The 9,960-nt window shown below is 36.2% G+C and overlaps 1 pseudogene; it reads left to right on the plus strand.

Moving 5' to 3' along the window:
• Positions 1-5,951: 5,951 nt before the first annotated feature.
• LOC123582891 lies at positions 5,952-8,907 on the plus strand (annotated as a pseudogene).
• Positions 8,908-9,960: the final 1,053 nt, after the last annotated feature.

The following is a 9,960-nucleotide window of genomic DNA, read 5'->3' on the forward strand; positions in this document are numbered from 1 at the left end:
GGCATTTTTCATCTTTAGACTTCTGCTCTAACACTGCCCTTTCAAAGAAGCCATCCTGGCAATTCTTCTACAACTTAGTGATCTTTACCATGTTCCTTGTTTAGTTGGTTTGTTTATGTATCTTCATAAACTACTACATAAGTGTAGTAATCTGGGGAGGTTATCACAGGTACATTGATAGCAGCCTTGTACTCAGAAACTCATGAGAAACTGCGATGGATAAAAGAAAATCTAAGAAGTCCCTGACACTTTAGTGCTATGGGATAGTTAGTGGAAAAGAAGGAAGGTTTATGCAAAAGGAAAGGGAAAGAGGGAAACATGTGAGTTATGCAGTCCGAATATTGTTGGAAATAAATTTCCTCAAGAGTTTACATTACTCTGAGTGAAAAATCTGAAACCATTATTTGGGGATAAGTTATTCAGACACAAAAATGATTGTTTGGGATTTGTGTTCTAAAGTTCATTCCTACGAAACATGATGAAGCGCTAATAATTTTTGAGAGAAAATTAATCTCTAAACTTTAATATGTAATAGTGGAATAATAGCTAAATCCTAATACTGGCAAACTTGCAAATTATACCTCATCAATTACTTTTCTAATTAGTAGGTAGATATCTTGAGGCACTATGATCATTTAGATTTTAATTGTCAGACAGACAGTGTCATCTATAGCTACTCCTTATGTCCCAATCAAAAAAAAAATTATGCCAAGATAGCAACTATAGTTTTGATGATTATAGATCATGGTTAATTGGGTAATGGGCATGATTCAGTTCTATTGCTTATTCAGTCAGAACATAATTATGATCATATTATCCACTATCCCATGAGCATGTGCATGTTTTCCCCTCCAAGATATCTTAGTGTATAATGTAAATAAGTACATAAAGTTTCTCTCTCAAGAGGAATTACAGATTACAGTTGAATTCACTTAAAAGATATTCAGAAATCATTACAACATGCTAAGTGGATGCATACATACATAATAAAATTTATATAGCATGCCAATAATAACAGGGGCATCTAATGAACTTATATTAGGTACAGGGAGTTATTACCAGGGATTTATGTGTATTAACATGTTTAATCCCCATTGCTCTCTTATGAGATAGGTTCCTTATTATTCCCATGTTATACATGAGAAACATAGTTTTTAGGAAGATCAAATGACCTCATTCATTAAACAATGAATGAGTAGCAGGGTCAGGATTTTCATCCAGGATTCCTGCCACCAAGTCTGTGTCCTTAACCATAGAGCAACACTGCCTTGGTGGTGGGAATGATAGGAGTTTGGAGTTAGCCCGGATCAAATTCCGGTGCTGACTGTGACTTGAAAGCTATTCTTCATCCTCTCTCAAATTTAAAAATCTTCATTTGTAATAGATAAGCAAATAATAAGTAAACAAATAAAAATCATGAAATCAATCTATGAAAATATTTATTGCAAAGGTTTGAAAGTAATGTATTGTTTGAAAGTAAGGTAGTGCATAGGGGCTCCTGGGTGGCTCAGTCTATTAAGTGGCTAATTTCGGCTCATGTCATGATCTCACAGATCATGAGTTCGAGCCCCACCTCAGGCTCTGTGCTGACAGCTCAGAGCCTGGAGCCTGCTTTGGATTCCTTGTCTCCTTCTCCCTCCACCCCTCCCTGCTCACAGTCTGTCTTTCTCTGTCTCTCAAAAAGTGAGTAAATGTTAAAAAAAATTAGAAAGTAAGGTAGTGCATAAAAGTACCTCGCATGCTGATCAGTATACGCTATGTCCTTGGGTAGCAATACAACTTTTCTAATGATGTTAGAAAATTACCAAAATAAACCAGAAATTCTATTGTTATTTTCTTCATTTTGCTATTTGAATGTGAGGGGGCTGCTGTTGGGAGATCACCCCAACTCCTGGCCCCAACACACACCAAAATGGATTGTCAGGCTAGTGCATGCAGTGCAAACCTGAACGGTATCCCTTCCAGGGTTGTGATTTGCCTCTGTCGTTGTGTTTACTTCTTGGCTAATTTTTAAATGTAATATTTAAGAAGAAGAACCCCTCCTGCCTGGTGTACCTGCTTCTTAACATTATTGCTGTTGTATATAATTATCTATCACTGAAAAGCTAACAAATTGAGTTCCTCTTTCTTTTCTTTATTTTCCCCTTTGGGTACAATTTTCTTTTAATTTATTGATTTCAGGTTTCTGGATGATAGCAATAAGTTTGCAAATATAAAAGCAGACTTCTTATAGAACTATCATTTTACAGTTTTCAGAAATGCACAAAAAACCTCCAGTTGGGGATTCCTTTAGTTTAACAAATAAGATTGTGTTAAACCTCCCAGTGGTGATGTCTTCTCTCTTTGATTCATATTATTGGAAGTAATATGCAGAACTGAAAATATTTCTCCAAATCAAAATTTATAATACTTCTGGAAAAAGACTGATGCATTAGATTTGAGAACCCTGTAGTCTTGGATTATCATTCTTCCTTGTTATTATACATTAGCATGGCTTACTCCTATTTTTAATATTCAAATGTAGATCATATAATCAAAAATACCATTAACTGACCACACCACATTACTGAAGAGACTTGAAACTGAGGTCATTTACATAAATCTAACATTAAAAAAGACTGGCCTTATATGAGTTCTAGTCTGAAATAAAGTAATGTATCTCATATCATTTCCAGTGAGATGTCTGATACTTGAATTGTCAAGAAATAGCAGCCTTTTTATACACAGGTATGGAGTCAGGATTTCCTATATAGTGTGGAGTAAGGAGAGCCACGAGACACTTTTTGACCCTTTTCTCGTGTAAACCTTATCTTATTGTGATGCTCACTTCACTTTAGCACATTGCCTTAACCAACCAAGAGAAGTGCATTTGTATCAGTAAATAAGTTATTGGTCTACAAATAGGATTAAATATTGTACCAGTCAACTATGGCATAGTACGTTGTCTTGTTGAGAAAACAGGATTTATTAATGCATGGTTGATAACATATACTCTCATGAAAAAGAGGGGAGTTAGAAGCAAGTGGAAACTTGTGAGTGATTTTTGATATTGTGAGAGGAGATCATAGAAAGAGAAGAACAAGGAGAACACTAGGTATTGAAGAGACAATGGGGCCAAAGGCAGCAGAAGACTTGGGTTAAAAGGGAAATTCACTACATATATATCTCAGTTTCTTCCTGGCCTATCTATTCTGTTTCATACATTTACTGTTTTATCCTTTTGCCAATATCACACTTTGAGAATACTCTAGGGTCAAATAAGTCCTGAAATTAGGTAATACAAGTCCTCTAGTGGGTGTCTATGTTGTCAATTATCCAATCATATGTTTTGTGCCCCTTTCACTGGCCTTTTGTCTTTTTACTGTTGATTTGTATTACTTCTCTATTTTTTTTGGGCAGAAATTCTTGTTGGTTATACAAATTGAAAATGTCTTGGGGCACCTGGGTGACTCAGTTGGTTAAGCATCTGACTCTGGCTTAAGTCATGCATGATCTCACAGTTCGTGGGCTTGAGCCCTACATTGGGCTCTGTGCTGACAGCTCAGAGCCTAGAGCCTGCTTCAGATCCTGTCTCTCTGTCTCTCTCTGCCCCTCCCCTGCCTGAACTCTATCTCTCTCTCTCTCTCTCAAAAATAAATAAACATTAAAAATAAAAAGTAAAATATCTTATTCCTACTCCTTGGCTTGCCTATTCATTTTTTTATAATAACATTTTCATGTACAGCGGATATTTTCTTTAGGTAGGGTCCAATTTATCTATTTTGTTCTTTTCTGGTTGGTGCTTTATTTGTCCATCTAAGAAATCTTTGCTTCCCTGAATGGCTTGAAGATATCCACCTATCATTTCTTTTAGATTATTTATAGTTTTAGCTTTTGCATTTAAGCCTACTATCCATCTTGAATCAGGTATTTACTGAAAAAAATGATAACATATGTCAACATAAAATCTTTGACAAGAATATGCACAGCAACATTGTCATAATAACCCTACAGAAGAAACCCAATTACTATGAAGAAGAAATGGATAAGCAATCCTATTGTATTCACACAATGGAATACTACTGAGCAATAAAAAGTAAGAAATTACTGATATACTCACAACTGGGATGAATCTCACTAATGCTATATTCCACCAAAGGAACCAGACACAAAAGAATACAATTCTGTGATTCCATGTATATGAAGTCCAAGAAAGAACAAAATTATTTTAAGGTAAAGAAAATCAGAAAACGGTTCACTTTGGTACCAAAGTAGTGATAGGGCAGGTTCTTACTGTCTGAGAGTGAGAAGGAAGAACTTTCTGGGATAATGGAAAACTTCTGTATCTTGTTTTGAATGGTAGTTACATGGTGTATACAATTGTCAGAACCTATCAAAATAATGCCTGAAATTTGTAAAATTTATTGTATGTACCTTATACATCAATATTTAAAAAAAAATAGAGGGGGCACCTGGGTGGCTTAGTCAGTTAAGTGTCTGACTTTGGCTCAAATCATGATCTCATGATTCATGGGTTCGAGTCCCGTGTGAGCTCTGTGCTGAGAGAGCTGTGGGCCTAGCCCAGAGCCTGGAGCCTGCTCTTAATTCTGTGTCTCCCTCTCTTTCCCCTTCCCCTCCTCACACATTGTCTCTGTCTCTCAAAAATAAATAAACATTAAGAAAATTTAAAAATTAAAAAAAAATAATAAAAATAGGATTAGAAGGACATTAAAAGGGATAATGGAATTTTTTCAGAGACAGATATGATGTGAACAGTCATTTCATAAATAATATGCTTCTTGGAGTTGAACTGTCTACAAACTGTGGCTGTGTCCAGTGGTCATAGCAACCTATGCATAATAATGGGAGCAGCATTACCCTGACTTGAAGTAATATACAAGCAGCCATTTAACAACAGCCATTATTTTTTGCTTACTTACTGTGTTTTAAGCACTTCACAGATATTACTTCAATTAATTGATCATTAGAGGCCACAGTAATTTTTATTATCAACTGAGTATGCAGCTTTTCTTTGCCCCTTGCTAATGAGGTCAATGTTGTGAGCCTGTGACTTTAAAATGGAGAAAATTCATCAAAAGCCAATGTGTGTATGAAGAGATGGTAAAGAAGAAAAATATCTCTAAACTAGGAAAGTGTTAATGTCAATTGTTTTAATGCCCAGGGCTAGCTCTAGGCAAATGTTTTAATAGGGAAGTTTATCTTCAGTATCTCAGGAGCCTTTCTTCTAATAAAATCACATCACTTTCACTGCTCTCTCAAACACTCTATTTCAACTCATGGGCTTACCTACAACTTCTTTTTGTGTCCAATACATATTTGGTATGTTTCTATGCACATTGTTTGTACTGAATCATGTATTCCTCACAGTAAACTTGTTTGGTAAGTACATTTATACTATTTGCCTCCAAAACATATGGATTTAAATTGCATCTTATTACACTCTCATTTCTTCAAAAGTGCACTCTGCGTCACCTCACAGAAATAAAAGGTGATACTCAGACACTGACCACCTAGTAGAGGAGGTGGTTTTATCCATCAAATCCATTTAGTACAAATTATTCATAGGCAGCCATTTTCTCTAACTATTGATTCAACAAGTACTTACTAAGCACTGACTCTCTATTGGGAACACTTATTGACCCTGAGCGTTCAGATACTATAGAAGGACACTTGTGGAGGATAGTCTCAAATTCTCAAATTTCAGACATTTCGGGAGGGGTAATATTCTCTAATGCTGGGAGCGCTGCCCTCCTGGAAATAACTCAGTGTTGTCACCTTAAAAATTGATGCTGCCAATCCTATGTTGCACTAATTAGAGTTCCAAGCCATGAAGACTACAAAACAGAGACATGTAGGGCTTAGAACTGGGTGTGAAGTACAGATATCAAAGTACTTTCTACAGGCTCTGACCGCCACCACTGTAGCATCTACCTCATTAAGATGGAGGTAGTGCTGTCCGTTCAGACCTGAAAAATGTCTGAAAATTCCAGTGACAGTGATTTATCTTATGGTTGGACTGTCATCCATCATGAGGGGTCTGATGTAGAGATGGTGAATTCTGAACATGGTACAGCCAGTGACAGCTGTGAGCTCGCTCCAGAATGTACATCTTTATTTTTTTTTTAATTTTTTTTTCAACGTTTATTTATTTTTGGGACAGAGAGAGGCAGAGCATGAACGGGGGAGGGGCAGAGAGAGAGGGAGACACAGAATTGGAAACAGGCTCCAGGCTCTGAGCCATCAGCCCAGAGCCCGACGTGGGGCTCGAACTCACGGACCGCGAGATCGTGACCTGGCTGAAGTCGGACGCTTAACCGACTGCACCACCCAGGCGCCCCAGAATGTACATCTTTAGAGCAAGAGAAGCTACGAGTATTGCAATCAGAGGAGGGAAAGAGTAGCTAAAATGGCACTAGTAGTGTTAATGGAAGAAGAAACTGCTGATCCAGCTTTGGAGGAAACAAAGTCAGCACTTGAGAGAGAAGAAGAAAAGTCATCTGAAGACAATGTCTCTTTTGGAGCTGTCCATGATGATTCTGATATTGTTAACCATAAGCCACCTAAGTTAGAAGAAATTGGAAATTAAGAAGCTATAATTGTTGGAGAGGCACAGAGTCCAGAAGACTTTAACATGGGCTCTTTTTCTAGCAGCCAGGATACATCCTGTAATCCAGAAACTGTTTTCATCACAGGCTAGTGATGACGAATCAAATAGTACTGAAATCAGTCATCAGCCTAGTCCTGACTTTAGATGATGGCATGCTAGGAAGAAGAGTGTTCTTAGTTCAGAATCTGAGGAGCAGCTACTTGCCAAACAAGAAACCAAACCCTCTAAGGAATTGTGTAAATGGCAGTTCAACAGTGGTCTCAATAAGTGTGTTATACTTGATTCATGATTGCAATCGGCATCGGATTTGGACATTTCTATGGCATACTTCAGCTTCAGAAACATCAACAGTCAGAAAGATACATGAATATGAACTGAATGATATGAAGGATTATATTTCCCAACAGGAAACAGGAACAAGAATCTTTCATAGATTATAAGTCATTGAAGGAAAACCTTGCAAGATGTTGGGCCCTTACTGAAGGAAGGATGTCTTTTGAGACTCAGAAAAAGAACCCTGATGCATAAAATCAATATTTAAGAATATCTCTGTAGAAGGAAGAAAAAGCCTTATCTTCATTAAAGGAAGAGTTAAGGAAACTAAGAGAACAGATTAGTATATTGAAGATAAAGGGACAGGGACTGAATTGGTTACGGAAAATCAGAAACTTAAGCAGAATCTGGAAAAAAGAACTAAACACACACAGCTTTCTTAACCAAAGGGAGACTCTTTTCACAGAAACAAAGATGCTAAGGAGGGAAATGGAGAGAGAACAACTAATAACCATGGCCTAAAAGGCGGAACATCAGCAGTGAAACTCTAGTGAGTCATATAGCAACTCAGACTCTCCCAATGTATTGAGTGAAAAAAAGGAAATAGAAATCTGATAGGAAGGACTCACCAAATTGGAGCAGAAGCTAAACTTTGAACAGCAGCATTCTGATTTGTGGGAAAGACTCTATATTGAGGCAAAAGATTGAAATGAAAACAAGAAACTGATGGAAAAAAGAAAGAGAGCAGAGGAAACAACAGGGCTAAAAATAAGTCAAAGGAAACATTTTGGGTTTGGTGAAGGAAAATTTGATGCTATGAAGAATTCTACCAAGGATTTTGTGAGGCATCATAAAGAAGAAATTGAACAGGCTAAGGCAGCTGTGAAAGAAAATCTGAAAAAAAAATCTCAGGTTCAGTTAAATCCACTTTTAGGCATTTCAAAGATACCACCAAGAATATCCTTGATGAAAAGGACAATAAAGATTTGGTGCCACAAAAGCAGCAGCTAAAAAGCCAACAAAGGTCTTTTTTTTTTAATAATTTTAAAAAATTTCTATTCATTTTTGAGAGAGGGGGAGAAAGAGTGAGAGTGAGAGAGAGACAGAGAGAGTATGAGCAGGGGAGGGGCAGAGAGAGAGGAAGACACAGAAACCAAAGCAGGCTCCAAGGCTCTGAATTATCAGCACAGAGCTTGACGTGGGATTCAAACCCAGGAACCATGAGATCATGATCTGAGCCCAAGTCGATGCTTAATCAACTGAGCCACCCAGGTACGCCCAACAACAGTCTTTAGTGAATGTTTACACTCACAGTATAGGCACGTACATAGAACAAGAATAATAGAGGTAAAGAGAGTGAAGGAAAGAAAAGCCAATTCACTCTGAAGAATTTAGAAAAAAAATACAAATTCACAGAAATGCAGTGCTGAGCATGATTAATGAAAATTATGGTTTTTTTCAGAAGCCTTGTTCCGGTGTATTGAATGTGTTCAACAGGAATCCATTAATTTTTTAATATGAAAGTATTGAATCCTGTAAGGATAGATGAACTTATTTAATTAAAAAATATTTAGTAGAAAAACTGGATGGTTTTCATCATTAGGAAGAATGATCCATTTATCAATGAGTTTTCCTAAGAGGTATCTTTATATATGATCAGAGGCTCTTCACTGACTTTGCTAATGATGTTAAAGATTATCTTAAAGACATGAAGTGATATCAGATAATGGTGGAGTGTTGGAAAAGTGGATGGACATATATATATATATATATATATATATATATATATATATAGACACTTCTTTGGTCACACTCTTTCCCCTACGCTTTTCCGCAGTCAACCAGATAAAAAACAATGAATGGTAAATATTGAAAACTCCAGGCATTGAAAACAAAAGCAGAAGCACCCTTAGCCACAATCTTCTAAAAGAGAATGTAAATGACATAAATATGGTTGTGGTAATGGAAGACGCATGGCAGATCTTGAAATAGAATTGGGGCAGTTACCTTTTGACCCTAAATATTGATCATCATGGTTAACTTAAATTAGAAAATAGTAACAGAAACATGGATGCTGTCCACAATGTTTGGCGTTGAAACTGAAATGAAATTATCAAGATAATGTCTATCATTCCTAAGTATCAGTTTGATGACTCTACATTATTACTCAGAAGCATCAAGCAAAAGCTTACTAACTTGCATTTTCCTGTAGTTGAGCTTTGCTGATTTTTTTTTTTTTGCACTGTAAATGTTCAATGTAGTTTTAAGGAAGTCAGGCATGCAACAGATTTTGTACATGCAATGAATCTTCCTTTTAGTGTATGAGCTTAAAGTGAGCTCAAACCATATGACAAAGTGTAATTAACACTGATATTTGTGTTACATTTGCAGTAGAGCTTGAAAAGAGTACATTGTGATGGAATTTCATTTTGAACATTTTATAATCTTACACTTGCTTCTTGTCTTTTTTTTTTTTTCTTTTTTTGGCTTCAAGAGCCCCACTGACTTGTGATGAATTTGCTGCCTTCTTATGAGTTTGCTGACTTGTTCTTTTGTGAAATTTCTTGGACATCTGTCTATTGTAGAAGAAACAATAAAACTCACCATGAGGAAATCTAAAGGTCTTTATTTAAAATCTGGCATTTGTATTAAAATATGATTTTATATTAAAATATGATTTTATACTTTGTGATATGTTTTATAAATTTCCTCAGTAGTGATATTTGGTCAAGCAGCTCAGTGTTTTGTTTTGTTTTTTTGGGGGTTTTTTTTGTTTTGTTTTGTTTTTTTGCTAGTTCCATGAATCTTGCCCAATGTTTACAGGCTTATTTATGCAGCATCTGAATATTTCTACCCAGCAATGTCTATTTCTAGGAAAGATTTAAACACAGTTCAGAATTTCATCTTCTGGAACATCTGAGATTCCCTTTTAATTTCTATTCATAGACATATATGTGACTTCCAGTTTGACCTTCTGGCAAATGAGTGTGGAAGAACAGAGAAGTTCTCTCATAGCTGCTTGAAATTAGGAAAGCTCTTATTTCCTAGAAGTAAATAAATGTTTGAGTAAATAAAGACTA

Source organism: Leopardus geoffroyi, chromosome B1 (assembly GCF_018350155.1).
Source record: "Leopardus geoffroyi isolate Oge1 chromosome B1, O.geoffroyi_Oge1_pat1.0, whole genome shotgun sequence".
NCBI lineage: Eukaryota > Metazoa > Chordata > Mammalia > Carnivora > Felidae > Leopardus > Leopardus geoffroyi.